We start from the raw sequence: 13,742 nt of genomic DNA on the forward strand, positions 1-13,742 counted from the left end.
AGATTGTTCCCGATGTTGGGGAAGTCCAGAACGAGGGGTCACAGTTTGAGGATAGAGGGGAAGCCTTTTAGGACCGAGATTAGGAAAAACTTCTTCACACAGAGAGTGGTGAATCTGTGGAATTCTCTGCCACAGGAAACAGTTGAGGCCAGTTCATTGGCTATATTTAAGAGGGAGTTAGATATGGCCCTTGTGGCTACGGGGGTCAGGGGGTATGGAGGGAAGGCTGCGGCGGGTTTCTGAGTTGGATGATCAGCCATGAATATAATAAATGGTGGTGCAGGCTCGAAGGGCCGAATGGCCTACTCCTGCACCTATTTTCTATGTTTCTATGTTTCTATGAAAACATTGGCTTGAAGCGATGTCTGTTGGCCTGGGATAGATCAGCAGGCACAGCAGATTGCCTTGTACTGTTTGAGATGCCAATACATCCAGAAAATGCTGAGCAGCACCTCTCCATCCCCAGGAATGGCCTGAATTGCCCTGGCAGAGGATTCATGAGGATTTCGCCGGATCATTCAAAGTGCCCAGAAGAATTTGCAATAGCCTTCACTGCAGTCTCAGAAGCCTCTTCTCAAGCACCAGTGTTCCAGAACACATACTCAGTCACAACGGATCACAGATTGTCGCGGAACAGTTTCAGTAACTCTTGAACATGAATGGAATATTGCCTCTGCACCGTACCACCCAGCTACAAATGGACCGCTTCCTGCACTCTCAGAGTCAACTCCTACAAGCACCAAGGAGACCCCAGAACATGAGATTGTTTCACAACCACATGTCTCACCTGTCAAGTAGAGTGACCCACTCCCTTGTCAGGCAAGATGTCATCCCACAAGAGAAACAAATCCTCTACAGCAATTAAATCTTTAGGTCTGAATAGGAAAATTTAAAATTTACCAATGCTGCGGATGTCTGTATAGTGGTTGTATTATATAGTATATGGTATATAAAGTTGAGATGTATTCTCTGTGGGGTTGGAGTTTTTAGCTAAGCAGGGAGGAGTGTTGTGTATTTAATATTTCAACAATATTTGAGTAATATTGTAATTTATATATAATATATAATTTATAATATATAATTTATAATATGATTTATAGTTTAAATTTTTAATATTTACTAATTTTTACAATTTTTAATATTTTTAATATTTAATATTTGTAATCCAGGGAGCGGGAGTGCAGAATCAAATATCGTGATGATTGTACATTCTAGTATCAATTGTTTGGCGACAATAAGAATAAAGTATAAGTACATTGGTTGCTGAAGCATGCTTTGTTTAAATATTTCATTATGGGTAAAAGTAAATGAATGGCATATGTCATCACACTATTATGTCATATGCGCACACCTTGCTAAAGTAAAACTAAAGTTAATACGCATAATCTCCTGGCTCCATGTTTTTCTTCCAATTAGTTCTATGTTTTAGAGTTACAAAACATAACACCATGCTCCATAGCAACTGAACCACATGATTATGAATATTAAAGTCTACTTTTGGAAATATACAAGAAAAATGTTTCATTCACTCAGCTCCCTCAATAGACTTAGGCCCAAAGGCTTGGGGCCCATTTGTTGTAGGAAGTGCTGTGTAAATACAGATTGCTGTTGTTAATGTGGGAAAGTTCAATGTAGTAAAAGAATCTGCTCGCATTCTGTATCACTTAAGTTTGAGCAGAACAGTTCTAGTCATCTACAGTTTTTTTTTAACGACTTCTTCCTCCCTGTAAATTGGACTGGATTTTTAAATTTAAAAAGAAATCACTTTGATTTTTCTCTTCCAGGGTTTCTGTGGGGTGGACCAAAGCAAAGCATTACACTGTCGCTGCAGAAAATCTGAAGCAAAAATGGAATGCTGGGCATACTTGGTGGAAAAGACAGCAGCCATAGGGAGAGACATTTCAGAAAGTCATCGACCCAAAACGTTAACAGTTTCCCTTGTTCACACCTGCTGATCATTTTGAGCATTAAATTCAAATTTATTATCAAAATACATGTCACCATATACAACCCTGAGAAATACATATGTCACCATATACAACCCTGAGATTCATTTTCTTGCATGTGATCACAGTAAATACAAGAAACACAATAGAATCAATGAAAGACTGTACCCAACAGGATGGACAAATAATGTGCAAAAGCTCAACAAACTGTACAAATAAGAAAAGAGAGACAAAAATAATGCTAAGCAATACATGAGATGAAGTGTCCTTAAAAGTGAATCCGTAAGTCATGGAAACAGCTCAGTGATGGGGTGAGTGAAGTTATCTCCTCTAGATCAAGATGGTTGAGGGGTAATAACTGTTCCTGAACCTGGTGGAGCAGATCCTGAGGCTCCTGATAGCAGCAGTGAGAGGAGGAGATTGGCCTGGATAGTGAAGGTCCTCGCTGTAGGTGCTACTTTCCTGCGACAGTGCTCAGTGTAGATGTGCTCAGTGGTGGGGAGGGCTTTACCCTCGATGGACTGGGCTGTATCCACTTTCCACACAAGGCCACGGTGCAGCCAGTCAAAATGCTCTCCGCCACACAAGTTTGTTAAAGTTTTAGATAATATTCCACATCTTTACAATCTTTTAAAAAAAGAGGCGCTGCCATGCTTTTTTCTTGGAAAGGCATCCACGTGCATTCAGATCGTTTTAACTGATAACACTGAGGAATTTAAAGTTGCTGACTCTCCCCATCTCTGTTCCCCTGATGAGGGCAGGCACATGGACCACCAATTTCTCTCCTCCTGAAGTCAATAGACATCTCCTTGGTCTTGCTGACATTGAGTGAGAGGTGGCTGTTGTGACACCACTCAGCCAGACTTTCAATCTCCTTCCTATATGCTGATTCATCACCACCTTTGACTTGGCCAACAACAATGGTGTTGCGGGCAAACTTAAACATGGCATTGGAGCTGTGCTTAGCCATACAGTCATAAGTATAAAGTGCATATACCATGGGGCTACGTACATGACCCTATGGTGCCTCTGTGCAGATGGGTATTGTGGAGGAGATGTTGCAGCCAATCCAAACTCATTGTGGTCTCCTAGTGAGGAAATCAAGGATCCAGTTGTACAAGGAGGTACTGAGGCCTAGGACTTGAGGCTTATTGGTTAGATTTGAGGGGATGTAAGTATTGAATTCCGAGCTGCAGTCCATGAAGAGCATCCTGATGTTTGCATCTTCACTGTCCAAATGTTCTAGGATTGAGTTGATCTGTTGTATTGGGAGGCCAAATGGAGTAGATCCAAGTCCAAGATATGTTTCATCTCCAACCTCTCATAACGCTTCATCACTGGTAGTAAGTGGCAATGGACAATAGTCCTTGAGGCAGATCACCATGTTCTTCTTTGGCACCAGTATAAGTGGAGCCTGCTTGAGGTAGGTGGGTACCTCAGACCGCTGAAGCAAAATGCTAGTGATATTGGTGAACAGTCAAGCCAGTTGATCAGCACAAGTCTTCAGTAGTCGGCCAGGCACCCTGTGTGCGCTGGATGCTTTCCGTGGGTTAACCCTCCGAAAGGGTGCTCTCACAATGGAGACTGAAATCACAGGGCTATCGAGGGCTGAGGGTGTTTGTGAAGGTGCCTCCATGTTTTGATGGTCAAAGCGAGCATAAAAGGCATCGAGCTCATCTGGGAGCGAAGCCTTGTTGTCACCTACCTCTCTTGGTTTCACTTTGTAGGAGGTGATAGTATTGAGGCCCTGCCACAGCCGCTGAGCATCCTTCAGTGATTCAGTTTAGTCTTCCTTTAGTACAGATTTAAAATTTCCCCCCAAAATATACAATGTTCAAACTATCAAATATTATCTGGACACACTTTTCTCTTCATTCTTTGTGCTTCCTTTTCAATACTTTCTCAGGGAGTGGACGTATTATGAGACCCAAGGCACTGCCATTCTGTTGGGGAAGCTGCATGAATCAATGGGGTATCCCCTGCCTGTCCCTCTCAGAGAATCAAAACATTTCTAAATTTGTCAGTGGTTTAAGGAAATCCAAACTTACGACAAAAACAGTTGTAAACTCATAGCAAATACTGTGTTATCATTTGATCAAACTTCCATGTACTTGTCCTGTCAGATTTTACAATCCCGAGTGGACGTAAATGATTCATGAGTTTATTTAAAGATCAGGTAAAGTCCAGGGTTGTGCCAATATTTAACCCACCACTGCGAGACTTCTGTCAATAACTTGCTGGTTCCTAAAAGCTTGTGTAGTGTAAATTGCACACTTCATTCCACTACCTGTGTTTCATCGTTTGCATGATACTTTTAATCAAGCAGTTTGGGAAGTCACAAAACTAATGGGTTAAGGATGAAAGGTGAAAAGTTCAAGGGGAACATCAGGGGAAGCTTCTTCACTCAGAGGGTCATGAGAGTGTGGAGCGAGCTGGAAGCGCAAGTGGTGCATGACAGCTCAATTTCAATGTTTAAGAGAAGTTTGGATAGGTACATGAATGGTAGGGGTACGGAGGGCTTTGGTTCCAGTGCAGGCCAATGGGAGCAGCCAGTTTAAATGATTCAACATGTACTTGACGGGCCGAAGGGCCTGTTTCTGTTCTGTATTTTTCTGTGATTCTGTAACGTGTTGTAAGTTTATTTTTAAACTTTGTGTGTATTTTTCATTGCTTCTTTGTAATTATTGTGAATGCCTGCAAGAAAATGAATCTCGGGGTAGTAAATGGTGACATACATTTACTTTGATAACAAACTTACTTTGAACTTTGAAGTTACGTCCTCCAGTTTGCCACATATAGGCGGGCAACTTGCCCCAGCGGAAACTCGATTGAGGAAACAGTGGCAATGCTTGGAGCTGTTGGAATCCAGACTGCCACAAAGAAATGGAGACACCTCACTCCGAAGTGAAGACACCTCTTTCTCCCTTATTAGGGGGAGAGAGAGAGAGAGCCTGTGGTATGTTGAATACCGGGTGAACAAGTAGTCTTTGGGGTACTGCAAGTCTGTGTTTTTGCTTATGCTTTGCTGCACGCTTGAGTGCTCGGTGGTGGGTGCCAATCGTTTTTTTTTGCTGGTGGGGGAGGGGGCTCGTTGGCTTGCTGCCGCTTCTGTGTGGGAGGGGGAAGCTGGGTGGGGCTTTGGGGTTCTAACATTCAACTGTCATTCATTCTTTGGGGGCACTCCTCTGTTTTCGTGAATGGTTGCAAAGAAAAAGCATTTGAGGATGTATATTGTATAGATTTCTCTGATATTAAATGTTCCTTTGAAACCTTTGAAAGAACAGGTATTGCTCAAAGTTAACAGTAAAGAAATCCAGAAGCTTCAACATGGGAATGAAGGAAATGAAAAAATAGATACTAAACAGCTCAAATAAACGATTAGAAAGGAATATTATAATGGATAGGTACATGGGATATGGACATCTGTGTGGACAGACAGATTAGTTTAGGTACTTATTTATTGAGATACAACACCGAGTACACCCTACCAGCCCTTTGACCTGTGCTGCCCAGCAACCTCCGATTTAACCCTAGCCTAATCACAGGATGATTTATAATAACCAATTAACCTATCAACTGGTACACCTTTGGACTGTGGGAGGAAACCACAGCACTCAGAGGAAACCAACACTGTCATGGAGAGAGCGTCCAATCTCCTTACAGGCAGCGGTGTGAAGTTAGGCATTTAATTAGCTGGGCCCAACCTGCTGAGCTGAAGGGCATGAAGTTCAACAGAGGACGTCATCTCCACGGCACTTCACTCTGCCCTGACCCACCTGGACAGCCCCAGCTCTTACGTCAGAATGCTGTTCATTGACTTTAGTTTGGCATTCAATACTGTGATCCCCTCCAAGCTGACCGCCAAACTTTGCCTGCTTGGTATCAGCTCATCCCTCTGCAATTGGACCTTGGACTTTCTGACTAACAGACCCCAATCTGTTTAGTTAGACAACCTCTCCTCCTCCACTCTCACCCTGAACACTGGCGTGCCTCAAGGCTGTGTGCTGAGCCCTCTTCTGTACTCCCTTTTCACCTATGACTGCATTCCTGTACATGGTTCTAACTCCATAATCAAGTTTGCAGGCGACACCACGGTGGTTGGCCTGATCAGAGTGGATGATGAGACGGCCTACAGGGACGAGGTCCAGCACCTGGCCGCGTGGTGTGCCGACAACAACCTGGCCCTTAACACCCAGAAAACCACAGTGATCATTGTGGACCTCAGGCATGCTAGGAGCCACACTCACGTCCTCATCTACATCAACGGATCTGTAGTGGAGCATGTATCAAGCTTCAAATTCCTTGGTGTCCACATTTCCGAGGATCTCACCTGGTCCCTGAACTCCCCTATCCTGATCGAAAAAGGCGCAGAGCATCAAGGAAGCTCACCTTTGTCCCAGGATACTGACGGACTTTTACCGCTGTACCATTGAGAGCATACTCACCAACTGCATCTCAGTGTGGTACGGCAATTGTCCCGTATCGGACTGCAAAGTACGCCAGCGTGTGGTGAAAACTGCCCAGCAGATTATTGGCACCCAATTGGCCACCATTGAGAATATCTACCATAAACACTGCCTGGGCAGGGTGAAAAGCATTATCAAGGATGCATCTCACCCTAACCATGGACTTTTTACTCTCTTCCCATCTGGTAGGTGCTACAGGAGCCTCCGCTCCCGCACCAGCAGGCACAGGAAGAGCTTCTTCCCTAAGGCTGTGACCCTGCTGAACCTCTCATCACAGCGCTAAGCAGTATTGCACCCATATTGTACTGTCTCAGTACTTTTATATTTGTGTGCTGTAGCACTTACTTTTTATTCACAGTTATTTTGTAAATAACACTATTCTTTGCATTTCTGGTCAGATGCTAACTGCATTTCATTGGCTTTGTAGCTGTACTCAGCACAATGACAATAAAGTTGAATCTAATCTAACCTAATGTTCCTGTGCAGTGCGGTTCGACGTTCGATGAACTAAAGAGGTACAATACCGTTGGGAAAATCTCCAGTTTAAAATTAAAAAAAAACAACTTTAGCAAGAAGGAAAAATTTCAAGGTGTCATTTTGATTCAAATAGTTTCAAATGTGCCATGTTCTCCTTCTAAACACAACATATTCTGGTGAATAATGGGCCCGAAGTTGAGGAATACCACAATTCCACGGCATATCTTAGCATTAAGTGTCACTGAGGTCAGGATTACCGCACTAAATCTCAAATCCTAGACTTGCCACCTGACTGTGGCTGGCTATTCTCCAACTGCACTCCAACATACCTCCAGGAGGACCACAGCTTCGTTGTAGGGTTTGGAGCCTTGCGTGCCTCAATGACCCTGAGAGCTACGTTGGCTAAAGTCAGGGCCTTGTGCTTTGGCTCTTGGTAGGGCCAAACCCATGCCAAACAGGTCAAAGGGTAGAGGCCAGACTCAGGGTGGTCCACTGGTCCTCCAAGTTTGGGGATTCAGCTCAGGGCTAACAACCCTGACTTGTTTAAAAAATATATTATGGAAACAGCAATGAAGCTGTTTCCGTAAAACAGCTATACCTGTGTGCGACAGTATGGACAGAAAGAGACTGGAGGACCTTCATTGCTGCCCTAAATGCCAGCAGCATAATGGGAAAATGAAATCAAAATAAAACCCCAGCATAGGATTCCTCAAACTGGCCGCACTCCCCCAGCAGGCACGCTGCAGGATGTGACGTCTGAAGATGGCCCAGGACAGAGACAGTGAGCCGGTGGTCTGAAAATTAAGGACTGTGACCAACCTGTGCAAGTGTGAGATCAATTAAATAAATTTAAAGTGTCAGTGACTTTAAGAACAAGAGTTTGAACAGCTTTGTGATCATTCGGAGTCATTCTATATCCTGGACACATTTGAAAGTCTATAAGACCTGGGCCTTAGCTAGTTGTAATGGATACATTATATTGCCTCACTCACATTGTGGACCAAAGTAGCTCTAATTCTGGGAACTTAATACTGTTAAATCTGGGAGAGTCACATTCAAGATTAACATGTGGGTTATCAGGGAGCCATTGAGAAATACAACATGTTCTTTGGCTCAATCAGTTCGTACCGGCCAAAATACCTATTTAAACTAGTCTCATTTGGCCCATCCATCGATATGCTTTGTAAATGCTGTTAATGCATCTACCTCCATACCCTTTACCCTTTTTCCTCTACCCTTTGACTTGTTTGGCATGGGTGACCTTGCCAAGAGGCAAAGCACAGACCACCCTCTGGGCGAAAAATTTGCCCCTCAGGTTCCTATTTATTTTTCCCCCCTCTCACCCTGAACCTATGTCCTCTAGTTGTTGCTTCCCCAATCCTGGGGAAAAAGCGTGCGTACATTCACAATCTAAGTCCTTCATGATTTTGTAAACATTCATAAGATCACCGCTCATTCTCTTATGCTCCAATGAGTGAAGCCGACGCGTGTTCAATCCCTAGAATCTGACAGCACTTACAGGCCATTTGGAACCAGGATACACTGTCATGAGCTATTAAAATCTCAAATCAATGTCTCCCATTTGCTTCAGGAGAGATACAGAATCGGCATTCTATACTCATTTGAAACTACTGTTTGAGAATAAGCTGCAGCAGAAAAGAGGACAAAGTTTTCTTTTAACATAAAGTAAAAAAAAGGGGGACAAATTCACGTGGATCTATTATTCTGAAATCTGGCTTTAATCATGTTATTAAATTTACTGCTCTTACTGCTGTGATAAATTCCCCTTAAATATCAACTGGTCTGAAGCATTACACATAACAGGGGAAAAAAACAGGGCCAGACTTCCCAAAGTTCCATTTGGCCAAAACAAAGGGAAGACAGGCCAATGGGAGAGAATGTTCGTCCACTCAGAACAGGCTTGCAAGTAGCCTTACAAAGCCGCTCCTAGCTTGGAGGGTTTGCAACCAGAAGAGCCAAATGGGCGTTTTAACCGGTCTCGGTGCCTCCAGACTTGCTCTGGGAAAATGGGCAGTTTGGAGAGGAGACAGAATTTCATGGAATTGAATGGGAGTACACAGGCATAGAAGTGGACCAGGGGAAATCCATTCACGAGCCACAGCCCGCTTCAGATTGTAGCTGCAGTGACTGGGCTCTTATTTTAGAAAGGATCACCTGGCTGATACTCCAAAAGACAGTGTCCCAGTAACAAGACAGCACGGTGAGGACAGAAGAAAATAAGTTAATATTGGACCAGCCACAATTGCATAGCTGCTGCTGCCAACGCCTTTGACTTTGCTTTTACTGTTACATGGATATTATAATATTTATCAGCACCAAATCACCACGAAGAGAACTGAGCACTACACACTTTCCAAGTTCCTGCTGCTGGCAACGTTAATGATGTTTTCTTGGTAAAAACATTTTTGTTTAAATATGACTGAAATTCCAAACTGACTGCTTCAGTAATTCAAGAGGATAAATGCAAAACAACATCCAACTAACTGAGTGCAGCTGAGACTTTAGAATTCACTTTGGGAGTTAACACTCCATCCAGGAACTGTGTCAATGGACACAAATAAGATCATGGGAGGAGGAGGATGAATAAATGTAGTCTGGATTATTTGCTCATTTTGAGGCAAACAACAGTGTGAATCAGTAGGAAAACCGAGCCTCCTTTCTCTGTTGACACATTTATTCACACTCACTCTGTCCAAAAGGATCATTGGATTGCTGTGAAGAGCTGGGACCACAGCTGATTTTTTTTTCCCCTCTCTCTAGCCCAGAGGCATTGAGAACAAGTGCACCACATCAGCTGCTTCCTTCTGTGAGATCAACCAACTTCCCCAACGCAGGGATTGAACTGACCTCGTGGAACACCAAATTAAACTTTGAGCCACTGAAAAGGCACAGCTGCCTTAATCTTGTATGTTTTTTTAAAGCAGGTTGATTGCTCTATGGGAAGAGGCAGAAGCAGGTATATTGGCAAAGTTTAAAAACACATGAACAGTCAGAAGATGGAGAGATATATAGTACTATACAAAAGACTTAGACACATATATATAGCCAGGGTATGCACAGTACTGTAGTAATTTTATATATTGCACTGCACTGCTGCTACAAAAGAAAAAAATTCATGACATATGTGAGTGATGATTAACCTGATTCTGATATGGGTCTCTATTGTGGACTGAGAGAGGGGAGAGGGCAGGGAGAGGGGAATCATGGTTGGGAAAAGGGGAAGGGAGAAGGGAGGGAGTGGGAAGCACCAGAGAGACATCCTGTAATGATCAATAAACCAATTGTTGGGAATCAAATGACCTCGCCTGATGTCTCAGGCTGGGTGTGTTGGCACCCATGCCACCCCCCGCCCCAGCACTCCTTCTCTGCCACCTGTCCCTCAACCCTCCCACGGTGCTCCACCTTTGTCATTCCCAACACCCTCTGCTCAGGCCAGATTAACAAACTCACTCTTGGCTCCACATTGACAAGTGCGGAACTGTGCAAGAGTCTTAGGCACCCCAGCTATATACATGTGCCAAAGACTTCCGCATAGTACTGTTGTTCAGGTGCAGGCTGCGGGATTTGGTTTAATTTGGCATGGCCAGCACAGGCATCGAGGGCCGAAGGGCCTGTGCCATCCTCTCTATGTACTAATACAATCTAACAGCCTAGGAATGCAGCATAAAACTATATCAGGGCTGTAGCCAAAGCACCATAACCTGTCCGACATGAACAGCAGCCTGTGAAAGGAAAGTGAAAGAACCCTAACACCATCAGCAATAATGATTATCAGAATACTGTCAAATTCACAGATTTCTCTCAGTTGGCATCTTTTATTTGAGGAGTGGAAGAAGGCTGATATAGTTTAGAAACAAAGGAGAAAAACCTGGTGAAAGGAAATCTCCCTCTTCTTCCTCTATTCCCCACTCTAACTTCTTCTCACTGCCTATCACGACCCCTGGGTCCCCTCCTCCTTCCCTTTCTCCTATAGTCCACTCTCCTCTCCTATCAGATTGCTTCCTCTCCAGCCCTTGACCTTTCCCACCCTCCTGCCTTCATCTATCACCTTCCAGCTATCCTCCTTCCCTTTCCCCCCACCTTTCCATTCTGACATCTTCCCCCTTCCTTCTCAGTCCTGAAGAAGGGGTCTCGGCCTGAAACGTCAACTGATTATCCTTTTCTATAGATGCTGCCTGACCTGCTGAGTTCTTCCGGCACTTTGTGTGTGTGTGTGTGTGTGTGTGTGTGTTGCTTTAGAAAAATGTCTACCTGGTTCATACTCCAACACTGACCTGGCCACGATTATGATCCACAGAGCCATCACCAACACAGGTTCACTTTACTGCTCAGCATGCCAGCTACCCGCAGAAGTGGACGAAAGCCCTTGGGTTCCGGCAAGGGTAGAAAGCAAGCGACGCTCCCACTTCCGATGACCGTCACTAGCATCTCCTGCTAAGTTTTAAAGAAGGCTGGCTTGTGGTACGGGATCAAGTTTAACCACAGAGGTGTCTGTCCAACATAACAGCCAGCCAACTCTCCCTGCCTGGGGTCACAAAATGCAGGCGCAGTGCAGTTAGAAGGCAAATGGGAGCCACGGAATGATTTTTCACCTGTCTGCTGAGAAAGCCAAGCAACTGTAAGTGACTGAGTTCGGAAACCAGTACTAGTAGAAATTTTCCAACTTTCGTGCTCTTAAAGCAAAACCATGGCCTAAATTTCCATAAGGGACACGAGTCAAAATTATACCTTCCTGGGGAAGAAAACCTAACCAATCCCATTAAATATTTCAACACACCAGTCTTCTCATTAAAACCTTCAGATGGGAGGTACAGGAGCCTGAAGATACACTCGATGTTTTGGGAACAGCTTGTGCATCAGATTTCTGAAGGGTCCAGGAACTTATAAAAGAAACATATTTTGCTCTCTTTTTGCACCACTTTAAAGTGATTTTCACATATTGCACTGTACTGCTGCCACAAAAATTTCACAACACACATCAGTGACAATAAACCTGACTCAGAGACAGTATTATTCAAAAGATTACCAACTACCACACAAGATATCACTGCTCCTAAACAATCCAAGCACATATAAGATTTCAGGAGGTGGTGTGATGGGAAGCAGAAGGGAAAGTTTGCTGCTACAAATACAAGTTAAAATCAATCACATTTTAAAATGATGCTCATTTTGTTACAAGGCATTCTAATTGTAGAACAGAATGCAATGCAAATTCAAATATAAATCAGCAAATACAACAAAGTGCAACTTCTCAAATATTCATTTCTGCATCAGCAAAATATTTCCATGTTGATTTTTTTCCCTAATAAAAGAAAGTTTTGTCTCGAGAAGTTTATGCATTGTTCGGATATGGTAAAGAGACATTGTCCCACGAGCCCAAAGTGGACTCTGCAAAGCTGTCACAGTATTACCGGCGTTGACAATGACCATCCTCCAGCTCCGGGAAGATTTATCGTCGCGCCTTCGCGTAACCTCACCTCAAGCCTCCGGGAGCGACTGGACTGCGATCCGGAGCGAGTCGTGCACTAACCTCCTCAAATTCAAAGATACTCAGGGTCATTTAATAATGCTCCATTGTTGCCGTACTGTCACCAGCTAACATTAAAGCTAATTTGTATCATACACGTTCACTGCCCGGCGTAAGGAGTTTAAATTCATTGTAAATAAGGTCGGGCATCCTGTCTTACTATCGGCAATAGCAAGTCTTGAGAAAAGTGAAAATATCTGCCTGCGGAGCCTAATCTTCCTGCCACAGAACGAAAGACAATGCGATTTGTAACAATAGAAGGGACACAAGATTAAATACCTGCAATTAGTTGGGAGCCGTGCAAGGTTCTGTAGAAAACACCATTATCTAAATAATCCTCTAGTTTTGTCCCCCCAAAAAAAAACATAACACAGCACCATCCTACTCTGCATACAAAAACCATCCAGTTCCTTCGTCTGCCCGACTCATCGGGCTACACAGGAAGTTTAACCACCTCCTTTGTTACTGTGCAGTCAATTTAACTCTTTCATTGCCATTCTTATATAATGAAACTTGGCGTTTGATTTGTTTTGTTTAATTTCAATTTCGATATCTGACAAATAAACGGCGTCACGCATCCCAGCCCCACAGCAAATTAAAGCCTATGTAATTTCTTATATCAGATGAGGGGAAAGGCAGGGAGACCGTCTCAGAAACTCAGTTGCTGAACATTGCTTATCCGTGCGTTTAAGGACTGAATATGCACTTTTCACAGAAAAACAACATGATAACAAACCCAATTTCTCCGTCATTTAAGTCTGTGAATTTAACCAGACACTTCCTGTCATTATTCATGCTTACAAACCCCACATTAAATGTGCAACAACTGATGAACCTATCAATCTGTAAAATCCAAATGCCACAGACTTTCCACACACAAAATGCTGGAGGATCTCAGCAGGCCAGGCAGCACCTATAGAAACGGATGAACAGTCGACGTTTCGGGCTGAACCCCTTCCTCTTTTGGCCTGAAACGTTGACTGTTCATTCATTTCCAAAGATGTTGCCTGCCCTGCCGAGTCCCTCCAGCCTTGTGTGTGTGGCTTTGGGTTTCCAGCATCTGCAGACTTTCTCCTGCTAATGATTTGCCACCGATTCTCCTCCTTCTCCAAACCCTACAGTTCCACAGGAGATTCCAGGTGGTTATCTGAGCAGTGTCCCTGAGTACGCGACTTGCTTTGGGCCCTGAATGGAATACCACACACTTCCTAACGTCAGGAGGCTAATACTTAAACTGGTTCCAATGAAGGGTCATTAACCTGAAATTTTAACTCAGTTTCTCACTCCTGCCTAATCTGCTGAATA

General features: G+C 43.7%; 1 protein-coding gene across 3 annotated transcripts in view; it reads right to left on the reverse strand.

Moving 5' to 3' along the window:
- The window catches only part of prdm2b (PR domain containing 2, with ZNF domain b), a 210,699-nt gene extending 197,845 nt beyond the window's left edge, over positions 1 to 12,854 (reverse strand). For 2 of the 3 annotated variants that reach the window (XM_063033247.1, XM_063033251.1), the window contains exon 1: positions 12,717 to 12,854. The gene's annotated coding sequence lies outside the window, so the exon portion shown is untranslated. The remainder of the gene's footprint in view (positions 1 to 12,716) is intronic. The other variant, XM_063033248.1, reaches the window with a different exon arrangement.
- Between the last annotated feature and the right edge of the window lie 888 nt (positions 12,855 to 13,742).

This window comes from Mobula hypostoma, chromosome 25, assembly GCF_963921235.1.
Source record: "Mobula hypostoma chromosome 25, sMobHyp1.1, whole genome shotgun sequence".
Classification (NCBI taxonomy): domain Eukaryota; kingdom Metazoa; phylum Chordata; class Chondrichthyes; order Myliobatiformes; family Myliobatidae; genus Mobula; species Mobula hypostoma.